The sequence below is a fragment of the Bombina bombina genome, chromosome 4 (genome assembly GCF_027579735.1).
Source record: "Bombina bombina isolate aBomBom1 chromosome 4, aBomBom1.pri, whole genome shotgun sequence".
NCBI classification, from domain to species: domain Eukaryota; kingdom Metazoa; phylum Chordata; class Amphibia; order Anura; family Bombinatoridae; genus Bombina; species Bombina bombina.
This window is the reverse complement of record NC_069502.1, coordinates 759,668,120-759,687,615: the sequence shown is the minus strand read 5'-3', so window position 1 is coordinate 759,687,615 and position 19,496 is coordinate 759,668,120.

Genomic DNA, 19,496 nt, shown 5'->3' with positions numbered 1-19,496 from the left:
TTAAAGAAACTTAAAAACAAATGTTGTTTGTTTTTGTGTTATCCTTTGTTGAAAGGGTGGTAAGTACAGGAGTGTGCACGTGTCTGCAGTACTGTATGAAAGCATTTTTGCAACAATGTTATACACTAACAAGAGCACTAGATGGCAGCACTATTTCCTGTCATCTAATGCTCCAGACACGTGAACGCTACCTATCTAGATAGCTCTTCAACAAAGAAGAACACGAGAACAAAGCAAATGTAATAATAGAAGTAAAATGTAAAAACTGTGCTTCTCCCACACTTCTTAAGAGGCCAAATCAAATACCTGGTTCAGGCAATTTGCAGCATTAAAAAAAATATGGATTTTGCTTTGTGGCTTTTCTTGGGCGCTTGGGACAAAGCACAATTTGTACACAAAATCTACATCTATTTAATGTCCCTTAAGGCATGGAACAGAAATTAATGCTTTTTTTAAAGGGACACTGAACCCAAATTTATTCTTTCGCGATTCAGATAGAGCATGCAATGTTAAGCAACTTTCTAATTTACTCCTATTATCAAATATTCTTCATTCTCTTGGTATCTTTATTTAAAAAGCAAGAATGTAAGTTTAGATGCCAGATCATTTTTGGTGAACAACCTGAGTTGTTCTTGCTGATTGGTGGATAAATTTACCCACCATTAAACAAGTGCTGTTCAGAGTACTGAACCAAAAATTGTCTGGCTCCTTAGCTTAGTTGCCTTCTTTTTCAAATAAAGATAGCAAGAGAATGAAGAAAAATTGATTATAGGAGTAAATTAGGAAGTTGCTTAAAATTGCATGCTCTATCTGAATCACAAAATAACATATTTGGATTCAGTGTCCCTTTAAGGTTATTTATTAAAGTCATTATTAAATGTAGGCAAACAGCAGTTAGTATGTCAAAACAAATTTCCTCATTCTTTTCATGCTTTCTTTAATTTTTGTTGGCATTTTTCCAGTTCTCTTGTAAAATATATAAATTAATAACAAAATAAAAATGTTTCACAGGCAAAACTGTCATAAGAGTTTATATATATATATATATATATATATATATATATATATATATATATATATATATATATATATAAAGAGAGAGAGAGATATAGATATATAAGAGAGATGTGCTGATAATGTGTTATGCAACTAATATAAATGAGCAAAAATGAAATGCTCCATTATTGTAGGCCATTTCAATATTTTAGTTTTGCTTGAACAGAACTATGTTTACCCCTACAAATAGGTGAAGTAAATCTGGATCAGCAATGCATTACTGGCACTAAGCTGAATATTTCTGCCGAGCCAATCATGGTGACAGCCGTACCTAGCTGTCAATAACCAGCCATATTTAGGATTTTCAGTGCCATCTGGTGCTGATTTTCTCTTTGCAGGAGTTAGAGACATGAAAACACATTTTTTTTTCATGATACAGACAAAACAACATCCAATTTTAAACAACTTTCCAATTTAATTTTATTATCAAATCTGCTTCATTGTCTTGTAATCCTTTGTTGAAGAAGCAGCAATGCACTACTTGAAGCTAGCTGAACACATTGGGTGAGCCAATGACCGGAGGCATATATATGCAGCTAGTTCCCAACACTGCATTGCTACTCCTTAGCCTACCTAGATATGTTTTTCAACAAAGGATACCAAGAGAAGAAATAAATTAGATAATAGAGGTAAATTGTAAAGTTTGATCATGAAAGTTTAATTTTGACTTTGCTTTACTTTTAAATACATACATCCAATACTTTCCTTTTAAATACATAATCCAATACTTTCCTTTTAAATACATACAGTACATTCAATACTTTAGCACATTATTTCTGTAACTTTATGTCTTTGTATGTAGCCCTGATAAATACTGTGATACACTAATAATCAATTTGATTTTTGTAAATGGGTGTTCTAACTATAAAGGGAATTGTAATAGTTATATCAGAACTTAGAACTTTTTATTACATCTTCAATAGAAATGTTATATATATATATATATATATATATATTGTATATATACACATTTAAATATTTAAATACTAGTCCTAAAGCCCGTTCACATGAACCATTTTTTGCAGTACAGCGGTCCCACCCCTTGCTCTCTCTCTCCCCCTCTCTTTTGCTCTCTATCTCCCCCTCTCTTTTGCTCTCTATCTCCCCTCTCTTTTGCTCTCTGTCTCCCCCTCTCTTTTGCTCTCTATCTCTCCCTCCCTTTTGCTCTCTATCTCTCCCTCCCTTTTGCTCTCTATCTCTCCCTCCCTTTTGCTCTCTATCTCTCCCTCCCTTTTGCTCTCTATCTCCCCCTCTCTTTTGCTCTCTATCTCTCCCTCCCTTTTGCTCTCTATCTCCCCCTCTCTTTTGCTCTCTATCTCCCCCTCTCTTTTGCTCTCTATCTCCCCCTCTCTTTTGCTCTCTATCTCCCCCTCTCTTTTGCTCTCTCTCTCCCCCTCTCTTTTGCTCTCTATCTCCCCCTCTCTTTTGCTCTCTATCTCCCCCTCTCTTTTGCTCTCTCTCTCCCCCTCTCTTTTGCTCTCTATCTCCTTCCCCCTCTTTTGCTCTCTATCTCCCCCTCTCTTTTGCTCTCTATCTCCCCCTCTCTTTTGCTCTCTATCTCCCCCTCTCTTTTGCTCTCTATCTCCCCCTCTCTTTTGCTCTCTATCTCCCCCTCTCTTTTGCTCTCTCCCCCCCCTCTCTTTTGCTCTCTCTCCCCCCTCTCTTTTGCTCTCTCTCCCCCCTCTCTTTTGCTCTCTCTCCCCCCTCTCTTTTGCTCTCTCTCCCCCATTCTCTTTTGCTCTCTCTCCCCCCTCTCTTTTGCGCTCTCTCCCCCCTCTCTTTTGCGCTCTCTCCCCCCCTCTCTTTTGCTCCTCTCCCCCCTCTCTTTTGCGCTCTCTCCCCCCCTCTCTTTTGTGCGCTCTCTCCCCCCCTCTCTTTTGCGCTCTCATCCCCCCTCTCTTTTGCGCTCTCTCCCCCCTCTCTTTGCGCTCTCCTCCCCCCTCTCTTTTGCGCTCTCTCCCCCCTCTCTTTTGCGCTCTTCCCCCCCCTCTCTTTTGCGCTCTCTCCCCCCCTCTCTTTTGCGCTCTCTCCCCCCTCTCTTTTGCGCTCTCTCCCCCCTCTCTTTTGCGCTCTCTCCCCCCTCTCTTTTGCGCTCTCCTCCCCCCTCTCTTTTGCGCTCTCTCCCCCCCTCTCTTTTGCGCTCTCTCCCCCCTCTCTTTTGCGCTCTCTCCCCCCTCTCTTTTGCGCTCTCTCCCCCCTCTCTTTTGCGCTCTCTCCCCCCTCTCTTTTGCGCTCTCTCCCCCCTCTCTTTTGCGCTCTCTCCCCCTCTCTTTTGCGCTCTCTCCCCCCCTCTCTTTTGCGCTCTCTCCCCCCTCTCTTTTGCGCTCTCGCCCCCCTCTCTTTTGCGCTCTCGCCCCCCTCTCTTTTGCGCTCTCTCTCCCCCTCTCTTTTGCGCTCTCTCTCCCCCCTCTCTTTTGCGCTCTCTCTCCCCCTCTCTTTTGCGCTCTCTCTCCCCCTCTCTTTTGCGCTCTCTCTCCCCCTCTCTTTTGCGCTCTCGCCCCCCTCTCTTTCGCGCTCTCTCCCCCCTCTCTTTTGCTCTCTCTCTCCCCCCTCTCTTTTGCGCTCTCTCCCCCCTCTCTTTTGCGCTCTCTCCCCCCTCTCTTTTGCGCTCTCTCCCCCCTCTCTTTTGCGCTCTCTCCCCCCTCTCTTTTGCGCTCTCTCCCCCCTCTCTTTTGCGCTCTCTCCCCCCTCTCTTTTGCGCTCTCTCCCCCCTCTCTTTTGCGCTCTCTCTCCCCCCTCTCTTTTGCGCTCTCTCCCCCCTCTCTTTTGCGCTCTCTCCCCCCTCTCTTTTGCGCTCTCTCCCCCCTCTCTTTTGCGCTCTCTCCCCCCTCTCTTTTGCGCTCTCTCCCCCCTCTCTTTTGCGCTCTCTCTCCCCCTCTCTTTCTCTCGCTCTCCACCCCTCTCTTTCTCTCGCTCTCCACCCCTCTCTTTCTCTCGCTCTCCACCCCTCTCTTTCTCTCGCTCTCCCCCCTCTCTTTCTCTCGCTCTCCCCCCTCTCTTTTTCTCGCTCTCCCCCCTCTCTTTTTCTCGCTCTCCCCCCCTCTCTTTTTCTCGCTCTCCCCCCTCTCTTTTTCTCGCTCTTCCCCCTCTCTTTTGCTCGCTCTCCCCCCTCTCTTTTGCTCGCTCTCCCCCCTCTCTTTTGCTCGCTCTCCCCCCTCTCTTTTGCTCGCTCTCCCCCCTCTCTTTTGCTCGCTCTCCCCCCTGTCTTTTGCTCGCTCTCCCCCCTGTCTTTTGCTCTCTCTCTCCCCCTCTCTTTTGCTCTCTCTCTCCCCCCTCTCTTGTGCTCTCTCTCTCCCCCTCTCTTTTGATCTCTCTCTCCCCCCTCTCTTTTGCTCTCTCTCTCCCCCTTTCTTTTGTTCTCTCTCTCCCCCTCTCTTTTGCTCTCTCTCTCCCCTCTCTCTTGCTCTCTCTCTCCCCCCTCTCTTGTGCTCTCTCTCTCCCCCTCTCTTTTGATCTCTCTCTCCCCCTCTCTTTTGCTCTCTCTCTCTCCCCCTTTCTTTTGTTCTCTCTCTCACCCCTCTCTTTTGCTCTCTCTCTCCCCTCTCTCTTGCTCTCTCTCTCCCCCTCTCTTGTGCTCTCTCTCTCCCCCTCTCTTGTGCTTTCTCTCTCCCCCTCTCTTGTGCTCTCTCTCTCCCCCTCTCTTGTGCTCTCTCTCTCCCCCTTTCTTTTGTTCTCTCTCTCCCCCTCTCTTTGCTCTCTCTCTCTCCCCCTCTCTTGCTCTCTCTCTCCCCCTCTCTCTTGCTCTCTCTCTCCCCCTCTCTTTTGCTCTCTCTCTCTCCCCCTCTCTTTGTGCTCTCTCTCTCCCCCTCTCTTGTGCTCTCTCTCCCCCTCTCTTTTGCTCTCTCTCTCCCCCTCTCTTTTGCTCTCTCTCTCCCCCTCTCTTTTGCTCTCTCTCTCCCCCTTTCTTTTGTTCTCTCTCTCCCCCTTTCTTTTGTTCTCTCTCTCCCCCTTTCTTTTGTTCTCTCTCTCCCCCTCTCTTTTGTTCTCTCTCTCTCCCCTCTCTCTCTTACTCTCTCTCTTTTACTCTCTCTCCCCTCTCTCTTTTACTCTCTCTCTCCCCTCTCTCTTTTGCTCTCTCTCTCCCTTCTCTCTTTTGCTGTCTCTCTTGCTCTCTTTTGCTCTCTCTCTTCCCCCTTCTCTTTTGCCCTCTTTTGCCCTCTCTTCCCCCCTCTCTTCCCCTCTCTCTTTTGCCTCTNNNNCTCTCCCCCCCTTTTGTGTTCTTTTTGCGCCTCTCCCCCCCTCTGTTTTGCGCTCTCCCCCCCTCTGTTTTGCGCTCTCCCCCCTCTGTTTTGCGCTCTCCCCCCTCTGTTTTGCGCTCTCCCCCCTCTGTTTTGCGCTCTCCCCCCTCTGTTTTGCGCTCTCCCCCCCTCTGTTTTGCGCTCTCCCCCTCTCTTTTGCGCTCTCCCCCCTCTTTTTGCGCTCTCTCCCCCCCTCTCTTTTGCGCTCCTCCCCCTCTCTTTTGCGCTCTTCCCCCTCTCTTTTGTGCTCTCTCCCCCCTCTCTTTTGCGCTCTCTCCTCCCTTCCTCTCTTTTGTGCTCTCTCCCCCCCCTCTCTTTTGTGCTCTCTCCCCCCCTCTCTTTTGCGCTCTCTCCCCCCCTCTCTTTTGCTCTCTCTCCTCCCCTCTCTTTTGCTCTCTCTCCTCCCCTCTCTTTTGCTCTCTCTCCCCCCTCTCTTTTGCTCTCTCTCCCCCCTCTCTTTTGCTCTCTCTCCCCTCTTTCTTTTGCTCTCTCTCCCTCCTCTCTTTTGCTCTCTCTCTTTTTCTCTCTCTACCCTCTTTTGCTCTTTCTCTCTTCCCTCTCTCTTTTGCTGTCTCTCTCCCTCTCTTTTGCTCTCTTTTGCTCTCTCTCCCCTCTTTCCCCCTCTCTTTTGCTCTCTCTCTCCCCCCTCTCTTTTGCTCTCTCTCTCCCCCCTCTCTTTTGCTCTCTCTCTCCCCCCCCTCTTTTGCTCTCTCCCCCCTCTTTTGCTCTCTTTCTCTCCCCCTCTTTCGCTCTCTTTCTCTCCCCCTCTTTCGCTCTCTTTCTCTCCCCCTCTTTCGCTCTCTTTCTCTCCCCCTCTTTCGCTCTCTTTCTCTCCCCCTCTTTCGCTCTCTTTCTCTCCCCCTCTTTCGCTCTCTTTCTCTCCCCCTCTTTAGCTCTCTTTCTCTCCCCCTCTTTCGCTCTCTTTCTCTCCCCCCTCTTTCGCTCTCTTTCTCCCCCCTTGTTTCGCTCTCTTTCTCCCCCCTCTTTTGCTCTCTTTCTCCCCCCCCCTTTTTGCTCTCTTTCTCCCCCCCCTTTTTGCTCTCTTTCTCCCCCCCTCTTTTGCTCTCTTTCTCCCCCCCTCTTTTGCTCTCTTTCTCCCCCCCCCTCTTTTGCTCTCTTTCTCCCCCCCCCTTCTTTTGCTCTCTTTCACCCCCCCTCTTTTGCTCTCTTTCTCCCCCCCTCTTTTGCTCTCTTTCTCCCCCCCTCTTTTGCTCTCTTTTTCCCCCCCTTTTGCTCTCTTTCTCCCCCCCTTTTGCTCTCTTTCTCCCCCCCTTTTGCTCTCTTCCCCCCCCTCTTTTGCTCTCTTCCCCCCCCCTCTTTTGCTCTCTTCCCCCCTCTTTTGCTCTCTTTCTCCCCCCTTTTTTGCTCTCTTTCTCCCCCCTTTTGCTCTCTTTCTCCCCCCCTTTTGCTCTCTTTCTCCCCCCCTTTTGCTCTCTTTCTCCCCCCCTTTTGCTCTCTTTCTCCCCCCCTTTTGCTCTCTTTCTCCCCCCCCTTTTGATCTCTTTCTACCCCCCTCTTTTGCTCTCTTTCTCCCCCCCCCTTTTGATCTCTTTCTCCCCCCCTCTTTTGCTCTCTTTCTCCCCCCCTCTTTTGCTCTCTTTCTTCCCCCCTCTTTTGCTCTCTTTCTCCCCCCCTCTTTTGCTCTCTTTCTCACCCCTCTTTTGCTCTCTTTCTCCCCCCTCTTTTGCTCTCTTTCTCCCCCCCCTATTTTGCTCTCTTTCTCCCCCCCTTATTTTGCTCTCTTTCTCCCCCCCTTATTTTGCTCTCTTTCTCCCCCCCCCTCTTTTGCTCTCTTTCTCCCCCCCCCCTCTTTTGCTCTCTTTCTCCCCCCCCCCTCTTTTGCTCTCTTTCTCCCCCCCCTCTTTTGCTCTCTTTCTCCCCCCCTCTTTTGCTCTCTTTCTCCCCCCTCTCTTTTGCTCTCTTTCTTCCACCCTCTTTTGCTCTCTTTCTCCCCCCCTCTTTTGCTCTCTTTCTCCCCCCCTCTTTTGCTCTCTTTATCCCCTCTCTCTTGCTCTCTTTATCCCCCCTCTTTTGCTCTCTTTATCCCCCCCTCTTTTGCTCTCTTTATCCCCCCTCTTTTGCTCTCTTTATCCCCCCCTTTTGCTCTCTTTCTCCCCCTCTCTTTTGCTCTCGCTCTCCCCCCCTCTCTTTTGCTCTCGCTCTCCCCCCCCTTTCTTTTGCTCTCGCTCTCCCCCCCCTTTCTTTTGCTCTCGCTCTCCTCCCCTTTCTTTTGCTCTCGCTCTCCTCCCCTTTCTTTTGCTCTCGCTCTCCCCCCCTTTATTTTGCTCTCTCCCCCTCTCTTTTGCCCTCTCTCTTGCCCTCTCTCTCCCTCTCTTTATCCCCCCTCTTCTGCTCTCTCTATCCCCCCTCTTCTGGTCTCTCTATCCCCCCTCTTTAGACCTCTCTCTCATGGCCAGTCGGCCACGGCATCCACCCGTGTCACGCCCAACCCCGCCTGTGCCACGCCCGCGTCACACCCACGTCACACCCACCCAGCCCCGCCTATGTCATGCCCGCCTGGCCCCGTCACACCTACCATTCCTGCGGAAGATCAGATGCCAGGTCAGTTGGATTAAGGCCAGGTGTGTTTGTCCTTGTGCGCAGTCTCTACTCCGCATGACAGCTTCGGACAAACACACTTGGCCTTTTTTTTTTTTAATATACATTTTTATTCAGTTTCAAAAGTATAGGTAACAATTGGGGACACGCAGGACCCCTGCTCCAATAGACACAAACAAATGGAACGGACTTGCAGGTCCGGTGAAAGTTATTGTCAAAACATTGATAAAGTACATATAAAAACAATAAACAAGGTACCTATGTCCCCAAGGGCAGACTAGGATATAAAAGTTCAGAAACCAATATAGATCTGACCATTGGGAACTCACACTTCTGTAATACAAGTTTTTTGGGGAATGGGTAAAATGAGGGAATTGGTGGTGAAAATAGTTCACCTAGATGGAACCCTGATGTGGGCTCGGAATGTGGGGGGGGGGGGGAGCTAGCACACAAAAATTTAATTTAGAGCTCCAAGAATCAATATAAGGAATATGTGAGGTAAACAAAAAGAGGTTCTCAGAACAAAAAACTTTTGTACTTCAGGGGGAGAGTATATTCCAATGACACATAGTATTATATCGATCTCTCGACATACTATTAAAATAATCAGCAACATGAGGAAGGAGGATGCAGGAATTAGAGGGTCACTAAAAGAGCTCAAGTCTACACCTAGTAAACACTGTACTTAACACACATCATACCTAGCACAGACAGTACCTAGAACACACAGTACCCGACACAAACCATACCCGGCACAAACAGTACCCGACACAAACAGTGCCTAGAGTAGGCATTACCTAACACACTCGGGAACTAGTGCACACTCAGTACCTAGCACACACAGTACCCAGCACACACAGCACCTAGCACAAACAGTACCCAGCACAAGCAGTACCTAGCATGAGCAGCACCTATCACACACATTGCCTAGCACATACAGTACCTAGCGCAAACAGTACCTAGCACAAACAGCACCTATCACAAGCAGCGCCTAGCACAAGTAGCACCTAGAACAAGCCACACTTAGCACACACAGTACCTAGCACAAACAGTACCTAGCACAAACAGTACCTAGCACAAACAGTACCTAGCGTAAGCAGCACCTAGCACACACAGTACCTAGCACACACAGTACGTAGTGCAAACAGCACCTAGCACAAACAGCACCTAGCACAAACAGCAACTAGCACAAACAGCAACTAGCACAAACAGCAACTAGCACAAACAGTACCTAGCACAAACAGTACCTAGCACAATACAGCACCTAGCACAGACAGTACATAGCACAGACAGTGCCTAGCCCAGACAGTGCCTAGCACAGACAGCACCTAGCACAGACAGCACCTAGCACAATACAGCACCTAGCACAATACAGCACCTAGCACAATACAGCACCTAGCACACACAGCACCTAGCACAAACAGTACCTAGCACAATACAGCACCTAGCACAAACAGTACCTAGCACACATATTACCTAGCACACACAGTACCTAGCACAGACAGTACCTAGCACAAACAGTACCTAGCACAAACAGCACCTAGCACAAACAGTACCTAGCACAAACAGTACCTAGCACAAACAGCATCCAGCACAAACAGCATCCAGCACAAACAGCACCTAGCACAAACAGTACCTAGCACAATACAGCACCTAGCACACATATTACCTAGCACACACCGTACCTAGCACAATACAGCACCTAGCACACACCGTACCCAGCACACACCGTACCTAGCACAATACAGCACCTAGCACACACCGTACCCAGCACACACCGTACCCAGCACAGACAGTACCTAGCACAGACAGTACCTAGCACAGACAGCACCTAGCACAAGCAGCACCTAGCACACACAGTACCTAGCACACACAGTACCTAGCACACACAGTTACCTAGCACACACAGTACCTAGCACACACAGTTACCTAGCACACACATTACCTAGCACACACAGTACCTAGCAAAAACAGCACCTAGCACAAACAGCACCTAGCACAAACATTACCTAGCATAAGCAGCACCTAGCACACATATTACCTAGCAAACACAGTACCTAGCACACACAGTACCTAGCACACACAGTACCTAGCACAAACAGTACCTAGCACAAACAGTACCTAGCACAATCAGCACCAAGCACACATAGTACTTTTTTATTTTTATTTTTTTAAATAAGACAAAAACAGACCCACAGCTAGAGCCCAATGAGAGTCAACTCTGAAAAGGACCATGACCCCAACCACAAAGCGTACAAGGTTGTCAGTACATAGAATTCTACCCACATGTCAACATGACAAAAAGAACACCTAGAAAGCAATTGGTATAGTTAGAGCTCCCCTGTTCAGACACCTTATCCAAGTTTAAAGTGTAATGATCTGTAAAGCCAAGTTTGGAGTCAGCTGTGAATTATTAGGGCAATGGGAAAAATTGACCATGAAGAGAAGAAATAACAATCACTATACAAAGAACCAACTTTATGAGAGTTAAACAAAGATTTAGTGGTATTAGGACCCAAGGAGATATGTAGGTAGCAATAGGTAGGAATTAGAGGCATTTATCATATCTCTAGACACATTACTAAAATAGGGCTATTATGATAACTGTATGAGAGCAATATGTTAGGACATGGATCAGTCTGATAATAACACAGACCCAAGGCCAGAGTCCCGTCTATATCATACCTGGAATTTATGGAGGGATCAACAAAATCACAATACAGAAGGGGGACCCTTAGGAAAAATCTCATATCATATATCAGACACTCATTAAGTATTGTAAGTATGTCCCTATAAGAATATTCTCATGTGTATAGTATACGTAAAGGAGAAACAGGGTATAATCAGAAATAGAGATCAGATATGATAACTCCTTAATCCATCCTCATGTGTCCTATCTCATAGCGGCAAAAGGGCTACCAATATGTACAGAGTCAGCCTATTCCCATCTTTAAATGACACGATCATGAGGGGTCCTGTTTGGTTGCACTTCGTAGGCGAGAAGGCTGAATACCTCATCAGTCTCGGGTGTGAGATGCCTCCTTCGTCCAGATGGCCATTCTGAATTGGTTGAGCGACCAGTCCAAGGACTTTTGTCGCAGTGTTTTTCCTCCATGGCAGGTTATAGAAGAATCTGTTCATCTCATTGGTGTATACTGTCCACGGGTTGGAGATTTCTCCGGTCCCCCACCACCACATGCTCAAGAGAGTTTAGTGTAGAGATGCGTGGGGCCTCAGTCAAATCGACCATTATAGAATCGCTGCAAGTCAGATTACCGCCTAGTCGGCATGGTTGTTCCTGGAAGTCCCCCTGTCTTCTCAAATTGGTAGCTGGCAATCTGTCACTCTGTTTAATATATGGCATGGTGGAGGAAGTATGTAACTGCAGTACTCCTTTATAGCCTATTCATTGTAGCAGCAATTTGTGGGAATGAGAACCGTTATAGGAAATATGGTGGAGAGTGTGCTCTCTCAACATCTTTATTCCTCTTTCTCTTATCGGCTTGCTGTGGAGAACCACGTGGCTGTAGTAATGCCTTCTTCACTGTAGGTGTAAGCCATCTGTCTCTGCTTTAGTCTGCTTAACCAGAGCTGTCTTGCAAGCGCTTTGAACACATCCCCCCCCCCTACACCTCTTTAATAAAGGTATTCACTTAACACGAGTTGAAGAGAAGTACGTAGCTTGTCATCCTTTGGTGGTCGGACATTGATTATTTCCTTCCCCGGGAGACCACATGGATAGTCCGCAGCCTCACGGTATGTGTCCGGGTCGTTTGGATCTCAGGTCAGGTGCAAGATGAGTGGCAGCAGCTTGAGGCTTTATAATCTGGGCTCATCTTTAGATACGGTACACAGCCGCGGCCTCGCTGTATTGCGCCACCGGTGCGTGGGTGAGTTGGTAGGCCTTTGTTGCGGGTCACATAAAGTTGGTGCCGAGAGGGGTATGAAACCTCTCAGACTGATCAGTGTCACTTAGGCTTGCATATAAGGCGGTTTATAGCTGATAGACTAGCCAAGTTTCTGGGCTTGATGTAAATACAGGGCAGGGTGTTAGGAGCACACTCAAAGTGCGTCCATGTTCCTCAGTAGCCGGCTCTGCCCCCTCAAACTTGACCTTTTATATTATAGGATATGTGTGTGCATGTTTATTAAGAAAAAAAAGGGAAGGGTTCAAAGGTATGTATACACACACACACACACATATATATATATATATATATATATATACAGTATATACACACACACACACACACACATACATATATATATATATATACAGTATATACACACACACACACACACATATATATATATATACAGTATATACACACACACACACACACACATACATATATATATATATATATATACACACACACACACATATATATATATATATATATAAAATATATATATATATATATATATATATATATATACACATACATACATGCACACACACACACCTTTGAGCCTTTCCCAGTCCAACACCTTGTCATTTACTTTTATATCACATACTTTTATTCTAGTCTTAACACTTTAGTTCAGGTCTCCAGGCACACTAAATTATACAGTTTTATAATGTGTCTTTCACTTGTGTGATACACATAACTCATCACTCGTAAATATGTGCAATGTTAGCGTGGCCCTTGCCATCCATTGAAAGGTATAGGGCATAATAAAAAAAAAAATATTGGCCACACTAACAATATTTGGTAAAACAATTTTCCCAATGACTTGTAATATTAGATTGTATGCTTCACAATAGCGCACCATTTGTAATCTAGGCCGAAATATATTAAAGAAAAGAAAAAACACTCTTTAATTTAAAAAGTAGTAATTTTGGTTGTAAATATATATATATATATATATATATAGGCTTTGCCCAAAGGGTAGATTGCAGTATACCAATAAATCGGTATGTGCTGCCCAGTGGATAACAATGATGAGTAAAGAAACAAAGATCAAAAAAAGAGAGAAAATAAGAGAGAGCGAGAGAGACGAGAAGGAATCATTGAAGGATAAATAAATAAGATAAGAAAGAGACAGGGGTAGAGAGATACAAAAATAATTATTCATACAAACTCTGTAATTGTATATGCATTTGCCCAAATGTGACACCTTCCTAACCATATAAAACATGAGTGAGTATTCAATAATGCTGCCTCTTCAGTAGCGTTTTAAAGGTATGACTTGTTATTTTAAATTATTAAATAGGAGGTAAAAAAATATATACCGCTTACTTAGGGTCAGATTACGAGTAGCGCACTAACATTTGCGAACAAGCAATATCGTGTTTATCGCGGCTGTTTGCACGCGTCAGAAGTAGTGTGCGTAATATCATTTGAAAGTAAACTCGATTGCTTGAGCGCAATTGAATTTAAGGCGCGCCAGGATAGCGCAACCTCAGAGCTCTGGTTAACTGTTACACTCAAATACAAATTGTCACAAAACGCTTTAAAAATACATTTAAAAGTACAGTTACACTCAAAATAACACTATCTCATAAAAATATTTAAAACAGAATAGCATTAAAAAGTTATAAAAAAGGACTGCAAAGGGCTTTACAATTGAGATACATACATATACATTCAGAAAAGAGTAGAGTCAGAAATGTTAATTTCTGGCTCCAAGGGCAGATTGCATTTTTTAGCACTTACTGTCCCCTATTACTAATATAGGTATCAAAACCTTGAATAGGAAAGAGATGTGGGTGGAGCAGCGTATGTCTAAAATTAAAACCTAACTTTTATTTCAACACTTAAAAAAAGAAGAAAAAATGATAATAACATACAATTAAAAACACAAAAAAAAGCCGGAATTACAAACGGCGAAACATGTTAGGGAGAGGTTGACATCTCGATTTCAACCCATTTAGTTTTTAATCAGCAAAAGAACGTAGAACTTAGATAAAACAATGAATGCATGAATGAGTATTGGGGATTAATGTAAAAACAAGTTGGGGGAAGCTGAAGTGGATGTTTCTAGATTCAGTATTACTTAAATACGTTGTGAATGCAAGGATAACGAAACCATAATATAGTGTGAATGTGAAAAGAAAACAAGTGTGACTCCGAACTTTATTAAGTAATTGCCGTTATAGAAGTTCCAGTATTACTTGACCGGAATATACTACAATCTATCTGACGCTAGTCAACACTCTAAAAGATCACACGACTGTTATACCTAAAAATATACCGGCTCCCAAACAATACTGCTGGAAACCGGGGGACTATTGCTGACTCAGCTCAGTTGTTATTTTAACAAATTAAGACCCACATTTGTTTGGTCTACCCAATAGCATAATTATAAAGAGCTATATAAATATAAGAAATTTATATAAGAAAGCTATCAGGGTTTAGATATATAAAACCATTGCGGTATTATACAGCTGACCGTATTAATTAATAATACAAGTGAACCGCAAGAATATATAAACAATATTGTGAACAAATCCTGTACTAGCAAGCAAGATCTAAGACTGAATAGACCAAACATATACAACAGTGTCAGCAAATAAAGAAACAATACATTAGGTCAAGTGTAGTGACTTCTGAGAAAATTTAAAAATATACAAAACAATGTAACATACTGAATCACACAAAACTGTATTTAACTCAAAGCCAACATAGATACTAAGGGGAAATAGCAACCAGCTCGATACTGACTTGATTCTATATATAAAATAGAACCAATAACTATTTCATTTGAAGCTTGCGACCCCAATACTCCACTAGTATCCATGTTTACTAGAACAAATAGACTGAACAATAAGCACAATAACAACCAAGTCTCATTATCACACTAAGACATTGATCACAAGTATTAATCTATATCATCTCCAACTATTGATACAAATATCGGTATTAACGAGTTAAATAACTAAATACATATATATAGAAGCGTCTATATGCATGTTTTAAAAAAAATCTGTTCACTTAAATAAAATTAAGAGAAAAGATATAACAACTTCTGGATAAAGCAGAGTACCCCAGAAATAAGGGGAATGCTCATATTACGTGTGTAAGAACTAATATATAAATTGCTATTTAAGCATTAGCTAAAGGCACTTATCTTTACAACACACTGCAACTCGATTTATACATTTCTTCTCAATATTTAAACTTCAATAAATACAGCAGAATCATTTCTGCATATATATACATTACTAAAATCCTAAATCATACAAGTTCAATACATATAGCAGAATCACTTCTGTATATATACACAATACTAAAATCTTAAATCATAACAGTTTATTCTCTCATAAATTTAATTGAGTACGATACTTCATCATCTCAGCTTGTAACACAAGCCCAATAGAGGAGGTGTATATTATCCAGTTAGATCAGAGAGATAAAACATTTGTAGTAACACTATAGGCATTCACAACAATAATTTGACACAATAACACAGGTGTCAGAGATACAAGAGAATCCACACTTACATCAGCTCTTCAGATAACCTTATTCTAGAACTATAATATCTGAATATTGATACCCCTCTCTCTTATCGTTACCCCATCCAAATACTAAACACAGGGTACAATTTAACCCTAATTTCCAAGTTCTACGCGAATTTGTGTTTTTAATTGTATGTTATTATCATTTTTTCTTCTTTTTTTAAGTGTTGAAATAAAAGTTAGGTTTTAATTTTAGACATACGCTGCTCCACCCACATCTCTTTCCTATTCAAGGTTTTGATACCTATATTAGTAATAGGGGACAGTAAGTGCTAAAAAATGCAATCTGCCCTTGGAGCCAGAAATTAACATTTCTGACTCTACTCTTTTCTGAATCATTGATTCTTGCATAAGCACTCCAGCAAGTACCCACTGCAAAAATAAAAGTAGGTACAAATAGCAGTCCCCATTCACTTGTGTAGTGCGGTTGCAATTTTTTGCGTTTTCTAGACATACATATACATGTCTATATATATATATATATATATATATATATATATATATATATATATATATATATATACAGTATATATATATATACATAAAATAATCAAAGATAGAAAAGCAAGAAGTGTATAAGAAATAGGTTGAAGAAGGGGAAAATAGGAACAGACAGTCTTTTCCAGCACTAAATCATTAACCCTTAATTACCAGTACACCTAAAGGTTCCATTTGAATAAAAAATGGTTATACACAGTGGTTTTGTACAAATTAAATTTCAATTTAATGCTAAATACTAACAATTACCAAAAAGCAGCAACAGTGAATCAATATTTTGCAACATAAATACATGTTATATTATAGAAAGGGGCCCCTTGAATTTGCCATATAAAAGTTAAGCACGATAAGTCCCAATAATTAGAGTCCAGGATTTGAACTTAAAGCATTAATAAGGATCCCCTTTGTTTAGAAGTGGATGTCAGTAAAGCACAATCCCCTAATTATGGAATTGCCTGCAAGTGTAGTATTTCTGTGTCACCCAGTAAGACGTAAACTTAAAGTTTGAATTCCAGTGAATCCTCCATACAGCCACTTGTAACGGAGCTTTTTAGGTTGTTAGTGGTGGTTGTTAAGCAAAGTCTAATAACAGATACCTCTCAGGTTGCTTGCGATAGTATTCAGTGGAGTGCGTTCAGAACTCCGCCTTTGCTGTCATGGAGTATGCTTCCAATCTACACCTCCATTAAGTTATGCTTGCCTGCTTCCAACCGCTCCTGTAGTAGGTTTCTCCTATGGCTGCAGAGTTCCAGGGTGCTAAGTATACTTGTGACTGCTAGTTAGTGCTGTCCACTGCAGTATATTCAGGTTGCCGCTCAATAAGTGCTTAACGGTTTGAATCACATACTGGTTACCGTAGCACTAAACGCCCAGCGTGTTTCACCCCTTAAGCTCAGGGCTTCTTCTGGCAATTCAATTGTGTGTATATATATATATATATATATATATATATACTTGTTTTCCGGATGCCAGGCCATACCATCTGCCTGATGAACTGTTGATCCATTTGATAAAGGTGCCAGTCGGGCACCAAAACGTCATGGGAACTTTTAAACCACTGAAATTCTACAATAAAAGCTAAGTTTTATTATAAACCCAGCGAGTGCTTTTTTACTAAAATACTGTGTTTACTTCTGATTCAGCACCCTGGTGGATATTTATCAAAACTTGAGATTTGGAGTGCAGGCCCTTATCTACTATATATATATATATATATATATATATATATATATATATATGTTTGTGTGTACATATGTGTTTATGTATTTATATGTTTATATATGTATTTACAGACATATATACACATACGTATATATATATATATATATATATATATAAACATGTATTTAAGAATAAATAGATCATATTCTTCTATGTGGAGAACATAAGAATGTGAAATATTAATAGTTTCATGTCAGGTTAGTGCACTTAAGGAAATCGAGTTTCGGTGCGAGTAGCTGGCCTGGCGTTTGTATAAGGCAGCTAGGCAGCCGCCTTAGAACGCCGCAGCCAGCAGGGGGGCGCAAAGTTAGAGCAGCAAATGGGAAATCTTTTTTTTTTTAGCCATTTTGTTTTTAGATGGTGCCGAGAGCAAACTGCAGAGCGATAGGGGCCACTCCAGCATGTCAGTCTGTAGTTACTGAGATCAGACTGAGTAGCAAGCACTGTAAGCAGCTAATTTCTTTGCAGTTAAAAAGAACCCGTGAACTCCTCTCTGTTAGTGACCTGACCTGTTACACTTACAGGTTCCCGGTAGCTATGGGGGCGGGGCGTCTGCAGAGGAGGAGACCGGGAGTTAAGCGTCTGCTTATTTTCTTTTTAACAGACTTTCACTGACAGGAGAAGAGATTGATGTAACTGCCCTATCTCAGCAGCACTACTTATGTGAGACATCAAATAGTTTGTGTGCTACTGTGCTGTGCTGTCTTTTGTTTAGTCCGGCACAGTTTAACCCCTTCACTGTTTTATAGCTGTATGAAGCAGAAGGGCAGCCCTCTCTAGCAGTTCAGTGTGTCTATATATATATATATATATATATATACATACACAACAGCAGTAAAGAAAACTTGCACTCACTGGATTATTTTAAAACTCAATTTTACTGTGACCGTGTTACGTTTCGGGGATAATGTATCCCATTCCTCAGACACAAGTGATACAAACTGAAATACATTTATAACCAAACACAAAATAAACCCCACCCCCTAATTAGACAAAAAAAAACACCAAAAACGGTTGTCAAGGTAACCACTGAGTCATAATAACAAAAATAGTGTTATTTAAACAAACTGTCTGAGTATCTACTGCTCATAGTGAAAGTGACTCAAAGAAATAAAAAGGAGAAGCAAAAAAGCATGAATTACATACAAAGAGGAATATGCATGCTTTTTTGCTTCTCCTTTTTATTTCTTTGAGTCACTTTCACTATGAGCAGTAGATACTCAGACAGTTTGTTTAAATAACACTATTATTGTTATTATGACTCAGTGGTTACCTTGACAACCGATTTTGGCGTTTTTTTTGTCTAATTAGGGGGTGGGGTTTATTTTGTGTTGTATTTCAGTTTGTATCACTTGTGTCTGAGGAAGGGGATACATTGTCCCCGAAACGTAACATGGTCACAGTAAAATTTAGTTTTAAAATAATCCAGTGAGTGCAAATTTTCTTTACCGCTATTGTGAATATCCACTAGCACCCTGGCAGATGTTTTGAAGGTGAGAGTGCACATCTCTGCTACGTTTTTATATATATATATATATATATATATATATATATATATATATATCAAAATAACAAGAGTATTGCATTGAGCAATGATACTTTTTTATTGGACTAACTATACATTTATAAGTTGACAAGCTTTCGGAAGAGTTCCTTCCTTTATCAAGTCTGAAGCAATACTGACCAATTCAATGGAATTTACAGATTGTATCTTAAAACACAGAATAGCTAAGAAGACAGAAAGTGCAGGGAGAGGAGGAGGTGTCGTAAAAATCATGAGAGGGGCTTAGGTAACAGGCAGACAGTGTCGAGTGTAGGAGAACAGACAGGGGAAATATATAGCTATAGATAGAGCATATACTGACATAAAGTTATATATCAACATTGAATCAATATCTATAAAGATGTGAAATTGTATATACAGGGGGAATACAAACGTTAAAAAAAAGACAAAAGTGTGGACATAGGCTTACCTGTGTACCTATGTATAAAGAATGTGGAATATACAATGTAATTGACTAAATGAAAGTACATTACAAAATTTTTGGATAATGTGTTAAGAATCCAGAGTCCACATTTAGTCCAGAATTAAACAGGTTGAAGTGCATTATCATTTTCATTTCAAAGGTTTTTCTTTCCATGGTGTTTTTGAAGTTGCCTCTGAGAATTTTGATTGGGTGAAATGGTGACCAACAGGGGTGCAGTATTTTGTTTCACAGTGGTTTTTGATTGAGTGTCTGTGTAAGTTCATTCGAAGGTGCAGTTTTTGGCTTATTTCTCCAATATAGCATCCCATTTCACATGCAGTGCAATGTATCATGTATACCACATTTGTAGATATACATGAATATGCCCCTTTAATGTTATAAGATTTATTATTGTGATTTGCTGTGCTGCTTTCACAAACGTGTTGACACAGTTTGCAGAGTGCTTTATAGCAGCACTTGGTTCCATTCTGAGTG